The following is a 16708-nucleotide window of genomic DNA, read 5'->3' as shown; positions in this document are numbered from 1 at the left end:
CTCATATCGCCCAGCCAGTTATGGATCCAACATGCCCTGGATCGCATAGGACCCATATTTTGGACCAATTTCACACATGGGACCATGATGAAGGCCTTATGAAATCCATCTCATCTTCTTTTATTGCACTTTCCCAATCAATGCACATTGTTACCTCCTCGAAAAATTCAATCAGATTGGTCAGACAAGATCTTCCCTCGTCAAGACAATACCTTTGTCAGTAACCATCGATGACGCTCCCAAGATTTTATTCCCAATAACTTCCCAAATACTACATTGTTGGGTGCATAGGTAGGTAATTATCAAACTTTTTTCCCACAGCCCTTCTTGATATGGGGTATAAGTATTTGCTATCCTCCAGTCACCTGGTACCTAGCATGTGGCCAGTGAGAATTTAAAATCTCAGCCAGAATGCATAATCATTTCCTTTGCTTCCCATAGCAGCCAGGGATGTATCACATCTGGTCCTGGGAACTTATCAATTGGAAACTACCTGTCAGACGAGTCACATCCCCTGCCAGAATTGTTTTACTTTCAAGTAGACTATCTCCTGATATTACACTCTTAACTCCAGCCAGAAATTTTACTTTCAAGTCCTTCTAAACACCAACGAATACTCACTAATCTTATCCACGCTCTCTTCAGAAGAACCTCATCCTCCCAAGATTTTTTTGATTTTTTAAATCACACATTACCTCCAGCATAGAAAAACGTAGGTAAAACAAGAGGGGCTTTAAACCCCATGTTAAAATCAACTATGGTGAAAATATAAAACCGCACATGTACTCCAGGTGTAGTTTCACCAAAGGTCTGTACAATTGCAGCAAGGTTATTTTATAGATGGTATGGCTTGCATTTTTGCAGTAATGTCAACACAATTTGCTTGCTTTACCTCCAATATAAGTTTTTGAGGTACATTCAGATCCTTTTCCAGACCAACATTTATTACTTTATTAAAATTTATGAACAAATAACCTCAGATTTCTCGATAGTAACAATAGTTAACTTGCTTAACTTGCCCAGATCTCTCTACGATCTGTGTTATCCTCACAGCTTACATCCACATCAGTTTTCTAATTAACAACATATGGGGATGTTTGCATTGCATCATTAATGTAGGTTATTAAGTAGAAAAAAAAGAGGCTTCAGCCTTGATCCTTGTGGAGCTCCACTAAACTGCAAATTCTCAAATTATATCCATTTCATTTTCTCATCTTTAATCGCTCTCCTTGCTAATTTATAACTACTAACCCCAAATGATTCTATTTTGCATAACAGTTTAATCTGGTGCCATTTCAAGCCCCATTTCAAAATTCAGATGTACTCATCTATTGGTTCGCCATCTGCTGTCTGTTCAAAAATCCCAATTGTGTAGGGAGTGGGAAAGTGGGATAACTTACAACTAGTGTTAACGGGTGATCGATGATCAGCATAGATCCGGTCGGCAAATGGGCCTATTTCCATGCTGTATCTCTAAACTAAATCAAACCTGTTCAGCATGAATTTCCTTTCATAAAATGATATTGGCTCAGACATTCTTTTAATTGTCCTGCCGCCTTGTAAATAATAATGAGATTTTTTGAAATCAAGAAACAAACAGAAGCTACACACAAAATGCTGGAGTAGCTCAGCGGGACAGACAACGTCTCTGGAGAGATGAAATGGGTGATGTTTCAGCTCTCCAGAGATGCTGCCTATCCCATTGAGTTACTCCAGCATTTTGTGTCTATCTTTGGTGTAAACCAGCATTTGCAGTTTCTTCCTGCACATCAAGAAAACCACTATACAGTTTGCTTTTTCTTTTTCCCTCGTTTCTTAAAATCAATGTTACATTTGCTTTCATCAAATGCAAGAGCAAAATTACAGAATTTAGAAAATGTTATCACCACTACAGCATTTGTGCTTTCCACAGTTATCGTCTACTGAACCCTGGGCCTTCATCCCTGGGGAAACTTGCCAATTGCTAACCTCATGATTTTCTCAAGACTCTGCTTTTCCAATAACAATTTAAAATGTTCATTCTCTTTGGGTTCTTCACCATGATCATGCTCATCACATGGTGCATGATCTATATCAATGTCATCTATACCAATGAATTGGATGAGAACATACACGGCAAGATTAGCAAGTATGCAGATGATACAAAAGTGCGTCGTTTGCAGATAGTGAAAATGGTTGTGAAAAGTTGCAGCTGGATGGCTGGCCAGGTGGGCTGAGGAATGGTTGATGGAATTTAATACAGAGAAATGTGAGGTGTTGCATTTTGGGATGTCGAACATGGGCAAGACCTACACAGTGAATGGTAGGGCTCTGAAAAGTATTGTAGAGCAGAGGGATCTAGGAATGTAGGTGCATTGTTCCTTGTAGGTGGAGTCGCAGGTAGGTAGGGTGGTCAGAAAGGCATTTGGCACATTGGCTTTCATTAGTCAAAGTAATGAGTACAGAACTTGGGATGTGTAAGAAAATAACTGCAGATGCTGGTACAAATCGAAGGTATTTATTCACAAAATGCTGGAGTAACTCAGCTGGTCAGGCAGCATCTCAGGAGAGAAGGAATGGATGACGTTTCAGGTCAAGACCCTTCTTCAGACTGATGTCAGGGGGGGCGGGACAAAGGAAGGATATAGGTGGAGACAGGAGGATAGTGGGAGAACTGGGAATGGGGAGGGGAAGAGAGGGACAGAGGAACTATCTAAAGTTGGAGAAGTCAATGTTCATTCCGCTGGGCTGCAGGCTCATGTTGCAGTTGTATAAGACTTTGGTGAGGCCGCATTTAGAGTATTGTGTTCAGTTCTGGGGACCACATTATAGGAAAGATGTTGTCAAGCTGGAAATGTACAGAGAAGATGTACGAGGATGTTGCCAGGACTAGAAGGTGTGACCTATAGGAAGAGGTTGAGTAGGCTGGGACTATTTCTCGGAGCGCAAGAGGATGAGAGGTGATCTTATTGAGCTGTATAAAATCATGAGAGGAATAGATCGGGTAGATGCGCAGAGTTTCTTGCCCAGAGTAGGTGAATAGAGGACCAGACGATGTAGGTTTAAGGAGGTTTAAGGAGAAAAGATTTAATAGGAATCTGAGGGGTAGGTTCTTCACACAAAGGGCGGTGGGTATATGGAACAAGTTGCCAGAGGAGGTAGTTGAGGCAGAGACTATCCCAACAATTAAGATACAGTTAGACAGGTACATGGATCGGACAAGTTTGAAGGGATATGGACCAAACACGGGCAGGTGGGACTAGCGTAGCTGGGACATTTTGGCTGGTATGGACAAGTTGGGCAGAAGGGCCTGTTTCACACCGTATCACTCTCTGAAGACAAACAACATAGGCTTGATTAAGGCTTCAGCTATTTCCATGTTCTCCACTAATGTTTCCCTCATTACATTCCCCCAAGGAAACTTTAAAGACATTTGTAAAAAAGTGACAAATGAAAGTAAAGAAAGTTACTTTGTGGTTTATTCTTGATGTATTGCCTTTCTTAATGTTTTTTGTTCATATTTTGTCAGTTTCTAAAATGTTCCCAATACTTTGCTTCATTATCTTTGCATTATTACCAGTCTCCTCGCAATTCAATGCTGTCCTGCACCTCTTCAGTTTTCCACAGATGAATATTTTCCCGAGAGAATATATAATAATTGAAAATTATAAAATGTTTTGTTAAATGTATGCCATGGCTCTCAACTGTTGAACATTTTAATTACAATTTCCCAGTCAATTCCCTAACCAATATTTCCATATTTTGCCTACTTTTAAGTCAAGATCTCTAGTATCCGATTTAATTGTATCATTCTCAAATTTATTGGCCCAGATTTTTCTTGGGTTTTGCAAGTGATTTTGCAAAGGATGGGCAACAAACTGCGTCACACGCCGATCAGAATCTGAATTCTCCATCTCACTGATTTAAAGCATCTAAAGTTTCAAACTCTTATTTATATTTAGCTTGTCATGCGAGGACAGATTACACTCTATCTACAGCCTACTGCAGAATTATTTTTCTAAAATAAAACTTCGAATTTAAAAACATATGCAAAACAAACTGTAAAAACTCCTTGTACATTCTCAATGTCTATACATTCATAGAACAATGATCAGCTTGACATAGTTAAATGGTCAGTTGGACATAGGTTACCACATCAACACCAAACCCAAACCTATCAGGGGCAGACGAGGGCATTCGATTCAATTTGAGATACCAGCTATCAAGACAGATGTGCATAGGAATTCATTTTTCCCTCGCACAATTAAAGCATGGAATAGTCTTCACCCTACTATAGTTACTCAACCAGATGCAACAAAATTTAAGGCAGCTCTTCTTCTCGAAGAAGCGTTCTTGCTTAAGTCCATACTCTGCCACCTCCAGTTTAAATTCCAAGAACCAAGAACAGTACAGCACACGAACAAACCCCTTGGCCCACAGGGTCTGCGTCGAATGTGATGCCAACACCATCTTTTATCTACCCATACATAATCCATAGCCTTCTATTCCCTGCATATCCGATTCAGTAGTGTCATACTCAGTCTTGCACCCATCTTTAAAAAAAATAACCTTGCCACTCATTTAGCCCATGGGGTGATATCCTTTGCCTTGTTTGAGGGTTGACCCCTCCACAGTTCGTCTTTCAATGTTCAGCAGCGGAAGATCCCGAGATTGTGATCCTCCCCACAGAGCCTTCACGTTGGCTCCACTAAGCTTGTGTGATCCTCAACATGCATTCCTGCAGTGTGGAATGAGCCAGTTGGCTTCCATGATAGACATTTAATCGAGTCGAAACACCAACAAATTTCGGGCAGACCAAAGAGGGTCAGTTGGACGGTTAACTTCCAGCAGCACTGGATGTTCATTACTCTCCTTACAAATCTTGAAAAACACTTTGAAATTACATACTTGCTCCACGATCAGTGATAATATGTTTCCTCCATGGATATTCCTTTCCAAATATTTTCAAGCACAAGTTATAAGCAATTCATTGGAACTCATAAATCTTACTGGAACTTGAATTTCCACAGTGAAGCATGCTGCTGACTGTGCATAACCTTTAAATCTGCATATAAATTGCAAAACAGCTCATAGAAAATGTAAATGTTAAACAACAGTGCAAAAAAAAAAAGAATATTTGGCATTTAATTCACATGCAACAACAATCCTATCTTATTGGAGCATTTAAGATGTAATTATATTCAAAAAATTGTAATAACTAATTGAAATGCAAAAATCCTCCGTTTGCCAAAATGAGTTAGTTGATTGTAATGAACTTTTAAAAGAACCACAATCTGAAATCAAAGGTAGACACAAAATGATGGAGTGACTCAGTGGGTCAGGTGGTATCTCTGGAGAGAAGGAATGGGTGACATTTTGAGTCAAGACCCCTCTTCAGACCCTCATTGTCTTTGTTATGGGTTAATGGATCATTGTTCACCATCTGCAGAAACCTTAAGGGGAAATTAAAATTGTCAATTTAAGAGTAGCTTAACAGATCAAATAAAGACCATTACGATTCATTTTGTAAGAAATCATAACTGGTAGTGGAATCAAGAACTTTGTGTTTCTTTTTTCTACCAATGCAAAATCAAAAAGCTTTTGTTAATAACCAAAACAATGTTCTGGTCCTATGCTCTAAACTTCGACACAACTGCAACCTTCAAAAGACTCTTGCTTGCATTCCTCCAATGTTGTCCTCTTGTGCATTCTAGATTTTATTTGTGCTACAGTAACAGTCTAAATTATATTGCTTCTTAAAATCATCTTTCAAGAAAGTACCCCTTTGACCATGGATGCAGTCATCTATGTGAAGCATCTTAACAAGGATCAGAGCTTTATTCCATCAGAGAAAGTTTCTGTAAAATGAACTGGGCCATTTAATTACTTTGATAAATGCACCATGTAACTCTGTGTTATTAATGTTTTGAAGATCACATGACGGTGTCTTTGGAGAAAATCCTGCAGTTACAAGTCAGGATCGTACCAAATTATCATATTCAATAATGCATTCATGCATTAAAGCTTTAGAATAATGTGTTACTGCAATTACAACTTTCATTAGAGTTTGTAAAATTGCTGTACACTACTCGAGCAGACATCTCCTGAGAGCTGGGTGCTAATCTTGCGCACAGGAATTAAAGTTTTCTTTGCATACTGCCCCAAGTTAAATGGATTTGGAGCTGGCTCGGATAGCGATTAAAATTACTATTGAAATTTGGGCTGGGAATGCTCATATGTGCAATATGTACCCAGATATAAGGCATGGAGAGGTTCAACACTCAAACCGAGTGATTCTACCGTGATCACATAAAACTGTCCATAATACAAACCCATTTGCCCTGTACTGAGTGGACAATGAAATTGAAACAAATAGTATAATAGAGAATATTTATTTCTCTAAGACTTTGATCACACATATTATTGGGATACAGTAGAAATTTACAAACAGCAGAATATAGAACTTAAAACAGTATTGCACAGGAACAGGCCATTTGGCCCATGATGTGTGTGGCAAACATGATGCCGAGATAAACTAATCTCATCTACTTTCACATGATCCATATCCCTCCACAGACATGTACCCATCCAACAGCCTCTTGAATGCAGTTCTATCTGCTTCCACCACAACTTACGGCTGCACATTGCAGGCACCCATCACTCTCTTTGAGAAAAATTTGCCACACACACAGCAAATTTTTCTCAAAGAGAGTGATGGCTGCCTGGAATGTGCTGCCATAAGTTGTTGTGGTAGAAGCAGATATGATATATATACACACACAACTCTCAACTTGTATGTATGCTCCTTCCTCCTGTGGTGTAGCGCAGTGGCAGAGAGAAGTGAAAGAAGATGGCCGCCAGCAGGGTAGAGATGTGGCAGCACCTTGTGGCCGCCTGGGGCCAGGGTGAGTGGCTCCCTCTCCCCTTACCTCTCCCTCCCCCCACCGCCTTCCTCTCCTCACTACCTGGTGCCCGTGTCCGCCCTTTGCCGTGCCACTCGACCTGCGGTGAGAGGGTTGTGGCAGCGGTCATGGGCGTGCAGGGCTTTCAGGAGTACATGGAGAAACACTGCGCCAGCGCCGTGATGCCGGTGGAGCTGCATAAGCTGGCCCGCGGCAGACTGGTGGGTGGAGGCCGCAATCGGCCGTCGTACAGCCCGCTCCGCCTGGTGCTCGATGCCGAGAACCGCCTGCATGGTGGCTTCTACAACGACTGGGTGAGCGGCGGGCAGTGGATCCACATGCTGAGCTACCAGGCATCCCTGTCCAAGGCTTGCTTCAGTGGCAACATTAAGCTGGTCATGTACTTCAATGGCGCGCTGGAGAAGCGCCGTATCCATGAGTGAGTGAAGAGGTTATGTTCAACACGGCATAAAGATAAAGTACACTCACACGTTAGTTGCCTGAATCACACCAGCCTTTATTTACCCAGCATTCCTAGCTCAAGGAACGCCCACTCATTAACATGGCACATGAATATGCATGAATACATTACACTGCTCTCCCTTTTTTTAAGTATTAAATCCAAGTACTCAGTTACAATTTTGGTATTGTGATACTTGATTTACATCAATACTTTTAACCATATTTACAAATTTAACCTAGTTACTGGTTTGCGGTTCCTGCCTGATCGTTTAACAGTAACAGGTGCAACAGGCATAACAGATGCACGTGTAGACTCAACTTTTAGCTTGTTTGGCTCTATGTTAGTACGCTGACCTTGACTAGAGAAGTCTGTCTCTTTATCTGTACTCACTGAATTGTGTGTATCAACCACAATAGGCTTTTCTAACTCACTTTCAGATGAATACTCAGGGATTAGGAATTCATGCTCAGTTTTCGGTTCGTCTTTGGCTGGAATCATTTGATCCACGTGAACACTTTTGATCTTGTCTCCAACATCCACTAAGTATCTTTTTGTTCCACACACTTCCACTATTTTCCCAACATCCCATTTGTCTCGACTGGACTTGTTGGGAGGACTGAGCACACGAACTTGCTCATCTGGCTCGAAGTTCCTCTCCTTTTTGTGGAAGTCAAAGTGGTGTTTTTGACTTAACTGTTTTTGCTCAACTCTCGAGGCCAAATTGGGTTGAACTAGACTTAGGCGTATTCTTAGCCTTCTCTTCATCAACAGTTCTGCAGGTGAATAACCCATAGTTATGTGTGGTGAAGTTCTGTACTTCAGCAAGAAACTAGCCAAACGATGTTTCATGCTGAGCTTTGAACTACCCTGCAAAACCTGTTTCTTGAGAGCCTCTTTGACTACTCTAACAGACCTTTCCGCCGCCCCATTGGAGGCTGGATGGTATGGAGGAACAAGTGTGTGTTTTACCCCGTTACGCTGCATGAACTGTTTGAACTGTTCTGAACGAAACTGAGGTCCGTTATCAGAAACAAGTTCTTCTGGTAAACCATGACATGCAAAAATTAATCTCAATTCGTCTATGGTTTGCTCAGCAGTAGTGCTTGACCCCATATGCTTAGCCTCAATCCATTTGGAATGACTATCTACTAACACCAGAAAATTATCATTACCCTTTTTACAAAAATCTACGTGAACTCTCTGAAACGGTCTACTTGGCCATGACCAGGGTTGCAGTGGTGTTTTTGGTGGTTTACTGCGGCAATCTTGACACACGCTACATTTGCTCACCAGTGACTCAATGTCACTGTCTATACCAGGCCAATACACAAAACTTCTAGCAATTGACTTCATGCTAACTATGCCAGGATGTTCGGCATGAAGTTCGTACATAATCTTGTTTCTTAAAGACTCTGGTACAACCACTCTATAACCCCACTTTATGCATCCCTGCTCGCATGATAATTCGTGTCGTCGATTATAGAAAGGCTTCAGTTCCGAGTTTGATCCACTCTCGACTTCAGTCCAACCATTCAATATCTGTTCATAAACACTCTTCAGCACAGTGTCCTTCACTGTTTCAGCTGCAATTTCTGTTGCAGTCACTGGAAAGTCTTCATCTACGACTTGCAGTGTGTAGATTGAGTTCTCGCTTCCCACATCAGAGTTCTCATGGGGCAATCGGGACAACGCATCTGCGACTGCGTTGCATTTGGAGCTTCTGTACTCCACCTTGTAGTCATACTGGGACAACAGAATTGCCCAGCGCTGCATCCTTGATGCTGCCATGGAAGGTATAGCTGACTTGGGACCCAGTATCGTGAGTAGTGGTTTGTGATCAGTCACAAGGGTGAATGGTCTGCCAAGAAGAAACTGGTGGAATTTCTTGATTCCGAAAACAATGCTGAGTGCTTCCTTCTCTATCTGTGCATAGTTGCGCTCACTTGGTGATAGGATGCGGGAGGCAAAAGCAATAGGCTTTTCCTGTCCGTCATCCATTACGTGGCAAATCACTGCACCTACACCATAACTTGAAGCATCACAAGCAAGTTTCATCTCGCGCGTCGTGTCGTAGTGAACAAGGAGTTTGTCACTTGTCAGGTTTTTCTTGCAGATGTCGTATGCATGTTGTTGTTCCTTTCCCCACATCCAATTCTCATCCTTTTGTAACAGATGATGTAGTGGCTTTAGCACGGTTGCTAAATCTGGAAGGAATCGTGCATAGAATTGCACCATCCCAAGGAATGATCGTAGCTCTGTCACATTGTTGGGCGTTGGAGCATTCACAATTGCTTCAATTTTCGCCTTCATTGGGCGCAGTCCGTTGGAATCTACTTTGAGTCCAAGGTAGATCACCTCTGATTGTGCAAATGCACATTTGCTCTTTCGTAATTTTACGTTGTGGCAGTTCAATCGTGTGAGAACTTGCTCAAGTATCTCCAGATGTTCTTCCATGCCCACTGTGAATATCAGTAGATCATCCTGGTTGCACACACAGTGTGGAATGCCTTGCAACATTTTGTCCATGATGGACTGAAAGATTTTCGGGGAAGATTTCACACCATAGGGCAGCTTTGTGTATGAATACAAGCCCTTATGTGTGTTGATGGTCAAGCACTGCTGACTTTCTTTGTCAACATTGAGTTGGGCATAAGCGTGAGACAAATCCAGCTTAGTGAAGACTCTTGCTCCGCTACGTTCTGCATACAGATCCTGCGAGGTTGGCAAAGGATACTGTTCGTCATCAACAACTTGGTTGATTGTGACTTTGTAGTCACCGCATAATCGAACAGTTTTGTCAGCCTTAAGCACAGCCACAACTGGCGTTGCCCAGTTGCTCTGGTCTGTCTTCACGAGTACTCCATTCCGCTCCAACCTGTTGAGTTCTTCCTCCACTTGTTGCTTTAGCGCATATGGTACCGGTCTTGGTCGATAATATACAGGTGTCGCATCTTGCTGCAGTCGAATGTGTGCAGAGTATCCTGTTATTCCCGTGTAACTGTCAGCAAATATATCAGCGTGTTTGCTAACGACATTTTCAAGACGTGATTTGGACACATCAATGCTGAAAATGTTCTTCCAGTCTAATTTTATTTTACGCAGCCAATCCTTTCCAAGGAGGGTTGGTTTATTTCTGTAGCTGGCCACTATGATGGGCAGTGTTACTGACTGTCCATTACACTGAACTTTGCAATCCATTTGTCCGCACGTCTCCAAGGCTTCGCCGGAGTAGGTTCTCAACTTGACCTTACTCTCGGACAATGGTGTCTGTGAGAACTTTGTTTCGTACAAGTCTTTGCTCATGACCGAACAGTCAGCTGCCGTGTCAATGCACATATCAATTAACTGTTCATTAACCAATAGTTTAATTCGAAAGTCCTTGTCTTGGCTGGTTGTAGGCTTATTGACATCAGTTGCATGAATGATGTACAACCCAAGTTCATTGTCATCCGGGTTCATCTCTAAGTTGTGAACTCCTTTCTGGTGTAGTCGTGTGTTTCCAACTGTAAGCTTGGCCCGACATGCTGAGGCGATATGACCTTTCTTCTGGCAGTTATAGCACTTAGCTGTTTTGAACTGACAGGATTGGGATGGGTGATTACCGTTGCAACGATAACAACTGGCTGCACTCGGCTCCCCGCCATATTTCGGTTTCAGTTTGGCCCTAGGCGCTGCTTTGTGAGTATACACGGCCACTGCAGTATGTGGTGAACGAAACTCGCGAGCATTCTTTGATGCCATCTCCATCATAGTAGCAATCTTGCATGCTATCTCAAACGTAAGATCAGGAGTGCTCATGAGTCTGGACTGAATTCGTTCGTCCACTAGACCACAAACAAATCTGTCGCGTAGTGCGCGTTCAAGAAAGGCTCCAAAGTTACAGTGCAACGTTAAGTTTTTCAAGGCAACAATGTACTCACTGATTGTCTCGTTTTGCTTCTGGTTTCTCGTGCCGAATTTGTAGCTTTCTGCAATTTCCAGAGGCTTTGGGTTGAAGTGCTCCTCCAACTTCTTTCTAATGTCACAGAATGGCACATCTTTTGCCTTTATGGGTGCAAGGTTATTCACGAGTGTGCCGTACACTTCAGGTCCGATCTCCGTGAGCAGAATCGCTTTCATGCGTTCACGAACGGCCTTGTTTGTTTCAGCCACTACCTCTCCCTCACCACTGGTCTCCGTGATGTTGTTTTCCATGAAGAACATGTTTGCTCTCTCCATATAGGAGCTGAACGGCTCTCTACTTTTGTCAAAGGTGCCCAGGCTTCCGATATAGCCCGTGGATGCCGCCATTTTGTCCCTCGAGGAAAGTTTTTTTTTTTCTTTGCACAAGCTCAGATTTCCTGCCTGTTCTGGTGTAGCAAAGCACCTAAAACTTAGCAGTACAAAAGCTATGCAAAACAAACTCAGTCTCCTCCACAATCCCATCCTCGTCGCCAATTTTGTTATGTTCAATACGGCATAAAGATAAAGTACACTCACACGTTAGTTGCCTGAATCACACCAGCCTTTATTTACCCAGCATTCCTAGCTCAAGGAACGCCCACTCATTAACATGGCACATGAATATGCATGAATACATTACAGCCGCCAGCAGGGTAGAGATGTGGCAGCACCTTGTGGCCGCCTGGGGCCGGGGTGAGTGGCTCCCTCTCCCCTTACCTCTCCCTCCCCCCACCGCCTTCCTCTCCTCACTACCTGGTGCCCGTGTCCGCCCTTTGCCGTGCCACTCGACCTGCGATGAGCGGGTTGCGGCAGCGGTCATGGGCGTGCAGGGCTTTCAGGAGTACATGGAGAAACACTGCGCCAGCGCCGTGATGCCGGTGGAGCTGCATAAGCTGGCCCGCGGCAGACTGGTGGGTGGAGGCCGCAATCGGCCGTCGTACAGCCCGCTCCGCCTGGTGCTCGATGCCGAGAACCGCCTGCATGGTGGCTTCTACAACGACTGGGTGAGCGGCGGGCAGTGGATCCACATGCTGAGCTACCAGGCATCCCTGTCCAAGGCTTGCTTCAGCGGCAACATTGAGCTGGTCATGTACTTCAATGGCGCGCTGGAGAAGCGCCGTATCCATGAGTGAGTGAAGAGGCAGACAGCCCAGCAGATCATCAGCCGCATCCAGAACAAAGGCACTCTGTGGCCCAAAGTCTGGTTCCTGCCCCCTGTCTGTATGAGCCACTGCATCTGCCTCGCTCTTCTTCGCTTCCGTGTGACGGTAAATACAGGCTTGCACGCTCGGCCTACACGCATTCAAACATTAATTGATTAACCTGGAGATCCCCGCCCTCGGTTTACTTTTCATTGCTCTGGTGTGGGTTTGGGTACAATACAACTCATTCAAATTGAAGGACTCGAGGGACTTGCGGTAACAGCAACAATTTGTTAACATTCCTGTCCCAAACTAACATGTATTAAAAAAAAAATCAGGCTGTTGATACTGCTCAGGATTATATCATAACAAGAAATTGTATGTCTAAGCCATTGAATCAGGCAACATAAAGGTTTGCCTGTCCCACTGAGTTACTCCACCATTTTGTGTCTATCAAAGTTTGGAAATTGTGTTTATGCATTTATCCAATCTATTGTGCAGTATCAAGTTTTGTTCAAATTGTTGTGCCATCGTGTACCATTTTGGTTGTATTTTGGGCACAAACCCCATAAAATGAACATCGCCATTTTGATCTAATACTTCCATGTTCAATACGTGCTTCATAGAACGATGACTCCTGAGGTAAATGCTCAAATTTTCTTCAAGTTAAAGTTTGACCACTCAATAATGTTACACTTGTGCATTTTTTTTTTTCCATCAACCGCTGTCACAACGGGAACCCAACAGGTCCACGGGTCGTGTTTCATTCACATTGTTGCGCTATCGTGTACTGTTTTGGCGGCTTTCTGCCCAACCAATTGATTGCAACATGCGCCTTAATTTAGTTCAACAAAGAAACTGACAAGTTACTAAAGAACCTTAAGTAACAACGGGACCCAACAGGTACATGGGTTGTCTAGTTGCTCCTTAAAATTTGTGCCTCTTATCTTCAAACTATACACTCTAGTCTTTGACATTTCCACTCTTGAAAACAGGATCTGACTGGCTATCCCATCTATGGCTATCCCATCTATAGTATGTTTTATATACTATCAGGTCTCCCCTCAATCTGTGGCATTCAAGAGAAAACTTGACAGAGGTGCACTTGCCAATACCAATGCAAGATGAAAATAATCGTCCATCCTCAAATTCAATTTTTGGCAAGCAGCTGACAGCAGGCGGTCTAAAACCATTTGATCAGAAAGGTGGTGTTACTACTCTTCTACCATCTTAATGATCTTTTTGTTTACTATACCAGAGGACAACAGAGATGGTCTCTCTCACAGAAACCTTCAGTACAAAAAGTATCCGAGCTACAGCACTACAAAAATAATGGTTGTTGGGAGAGAAGAGCATAAAACACTAAAAATGAGAGGTCTGTTTAGAAATATGACAGTGGACATTTCACGTAAAATTCCGTGCATAATCTGAAAATGTAAAGAAGACATATTTTTTCTGCCTATGTAACAGATGAAAGGGAAACCAAGTTCTGGAGTAACTCTGAACCAGGCAGCATTCATGGGGGGAATGGATAGGCAATGTTTCGGGTCGGGACCCATCTTCAGACAAAAGAGGAAGCCTTTTATTCACATACATGGAGAGCAATGGAAGATGCACCGATAGAGTTGCTGCCTTACAGTGCCAGAGACCGGGTTTGATCCTGACCTTGGGTGCTGTCTGTACAGAGTTTACAGGATCACCATGACTGCATGGGTTTTCCCTGGTTTCCCCCCACACGGCAAAGATGTGCAGGTTTGTAGATTAATTGGCTTCTGTAAATTGCCCCTCATGTGCAGGATATGAAATTGGAATGACATGGAAGAAGTCACTCCAGTACGGGTAATTGTTGGTTGGTGTGGATCCAATGGGCCTGTTTCCATGCTGTATTCTGAACTAAACTAAAGGAACAAATAAATTATAGTTGGATCAAGGTAACAAACATACTAAAAATGTTAAGGGAAGCTCCTCATTATGTGATTAGTACCTCTTTGTATTTAAGATTTCATCAATTGAAATACATTTGTGCAATATTAAAATCTGTGATAGCTTTGTTACTTCTAACAATGCAATTGCAATCATGAGATCAGGAGGGAAAAAGTGCTGCAAAGTGCTAATGACAAACTCTGTGTCAGGCATTAATGGTGATTATGAATAAATCATTTATGTGCAGAAGAATCAAAGTCACCGCATGTAATATGTCAAGCACCAACAGAATTACATTACACGTAACAGTTCACAGTGCCCCATTTAAACATAAACACAACTTGTAATTTGGAATAAAGCACCATGTTCAGAAGTGTTGAATTTGAGTCAAATAAGAGTAAATGCACATTTATCTGATCTACTTGATTGTACAGTACTATTATTTTATCAACGTTATATTTGCTGCAATACGTGGCACAATGGAAGAAAAAAGTTTAATTAATAATGACGTATGTATCACAATTTTTCCTGCAAGCCTTTCAACAGATCTTATAATTATGGAATTATTTAGCACTGCAACAGGCACTTTGGCCCAATTCATTCATGCCAACTAAATTAGTCCCATTTGCTTGTATTTGGTCAACTAACATTTCCTATCCATTGTATCCATTGCCTTCTGCTATTTTCCAAAGATTCCAAGCAGTTTACAAAATTTGATCACAAAATTAGGTTGGGTGGTTTCTGTAAATTATTCCTAGGGTATGAGATGGAATTAGTATATGGGTGAACATTGATCAGCGTGAACTCATTGGTCCAAAGGGCTTTTTTGCCTGGTGTATCTCCAAACAAAGCAAAAATAATATTTATAACTGGAATTTAGCATATGGCATTACGGTGGATCTCCCTGTTTCAGCACGAATCTAGTTGCTACCTACTGTAACATATATTGGCTTAATTCTCGTAAATCACCCTTATAAAGGTGTGAGGAAAAATAAACAGAGAATGGAATCTAATTACAGAATTTGGTGACATTTTAATCATTTTCATTATTACAGGAGAAATAATAGCTTCCAAAGCTGCTGCTAGAGATTGTAATATCTCCAGAAAACATTTTCACATCTTATGTGCACTGTATAATCTATCAATGCCACCAAATTATTGAATAAATCTTCCAAAAAAAATCACCAGGCACAACAGACAATTCCAACAGAAAATTACGACAATTCCTTCAATGCCCACGGGGGAAATGAGGGTTAGTGCAGAGAGGTGTCACTGAGGAAAAAGATCAGTTGCAATCTAACTGGATGTTGAAGCAGGCATCATGGGCCAAATGGCCTCCCCCCTGTTTCAGCTTCAAAAGCAGCCTCGCAAAAATTAAACTTGTCATGCATAATGTGAAGAAAGACATGCAAGGTTTGTATATTTGAATTAGAGAACAGAACAGTACCGCACAGGAACAGCGAAGGCCCACAATGTTGGTGCCCAACTTGATGCTAGATTAAACTAATCTCTTCTGTTTGCTTATGATCCATTTCCCTTCATTCCTTGCATATCCACGTACCTAGGCACATATCATTCTCCGTAGGCCCACAAATATGCTTTGAACTTTGCTCCTCACCTTAGCTTCAAATCTTTCACATTGATAACACTAGTTTTATTTGTCCATTTCAATATCAAAAATTGAATGTCCAAAATCATAATTAATATTATTTGTTGGTAAAACAGTGCAGTGAACAGTTGTTTTAATAGACCTCTACAGTGGATTTAACATAGCGGACTGGCCTACCTACAGTTGTTGATCAGTTGATTTTCTGCATTTAAGTCTTTTTTCTACCACGTAATTTTGCAAATCATTAATTCATCATTTCATCTGAGACTTTTATCAGTTGATTTTCTTTCTTTTAGAGAAAGAATCTTTCTATTGAACACCATCTCTCCTTTCTGAGATACAAAGCTACCTCTGGTCCCATTGATAACGATGGTATTCGCATCAAGTATTTCAATATCTTAGCTTATTTTTCACATCATAAATCTCAGCTAGCTCCCATTTTGTGTGTCTGCAACATTTGCTTTTAAAAAATTTTCTACCACATATGTCCCCCAGGGATTGATAATATTATGTTAGCCACACACAATTTCTTGGGTAGAGGATTCAGGCATTTTATGATATCACCAGGGTTTATTTTACGATATCGCCTAAGGTTTATTTTACAAATGGAATGTTAAAATTTCTTCTTCAGTTTTGGGGAGAGAAAAAACATTATTAACCTGTTTCTTATCCCGAGGCCACATATCAATATGAGAACTCCTTCAAAGACTAATGTTCTGTCATTGTAGATAAAGATACCTTCACTTCT

General features: G+C 41.8%; 1 protein-coding gene across 2 annotated transcripts in view; it reads right to left on the bottom strand.

Annotated features, from left to right (window-relative positions):
- astn1 (astrotactin 1) overlaps positions 1 to 16708 on the bottom strand; it is a 1605092-nt gene that overhangs the window by 685455 nt on the left and 902929 nt on the right. The window lies entirely within an intron of this gene.

The sequence above is a fragment of the Rhinoraja longicauda genome, chromosome 11 (assembly GCF_053455715.1).
Source record: "Rhinoraja longicauda isolate Sanriku21f chromosome 11, sRhiLon1.1, whole genome shotgun sequence".
NCBI classification, from domain to species: domain Eukaryota; kingdom Metazoa; phylum Chordata; class Chondrichthyes; order Rajiformes; family Arhynchobatidae; genus Rhinoraja; species Rhinoraja longicauda.
Note: the sequence above shows the minus strand (reverse complement) of the source record. Positions and strands in the feature narration are given on the sequence as shown.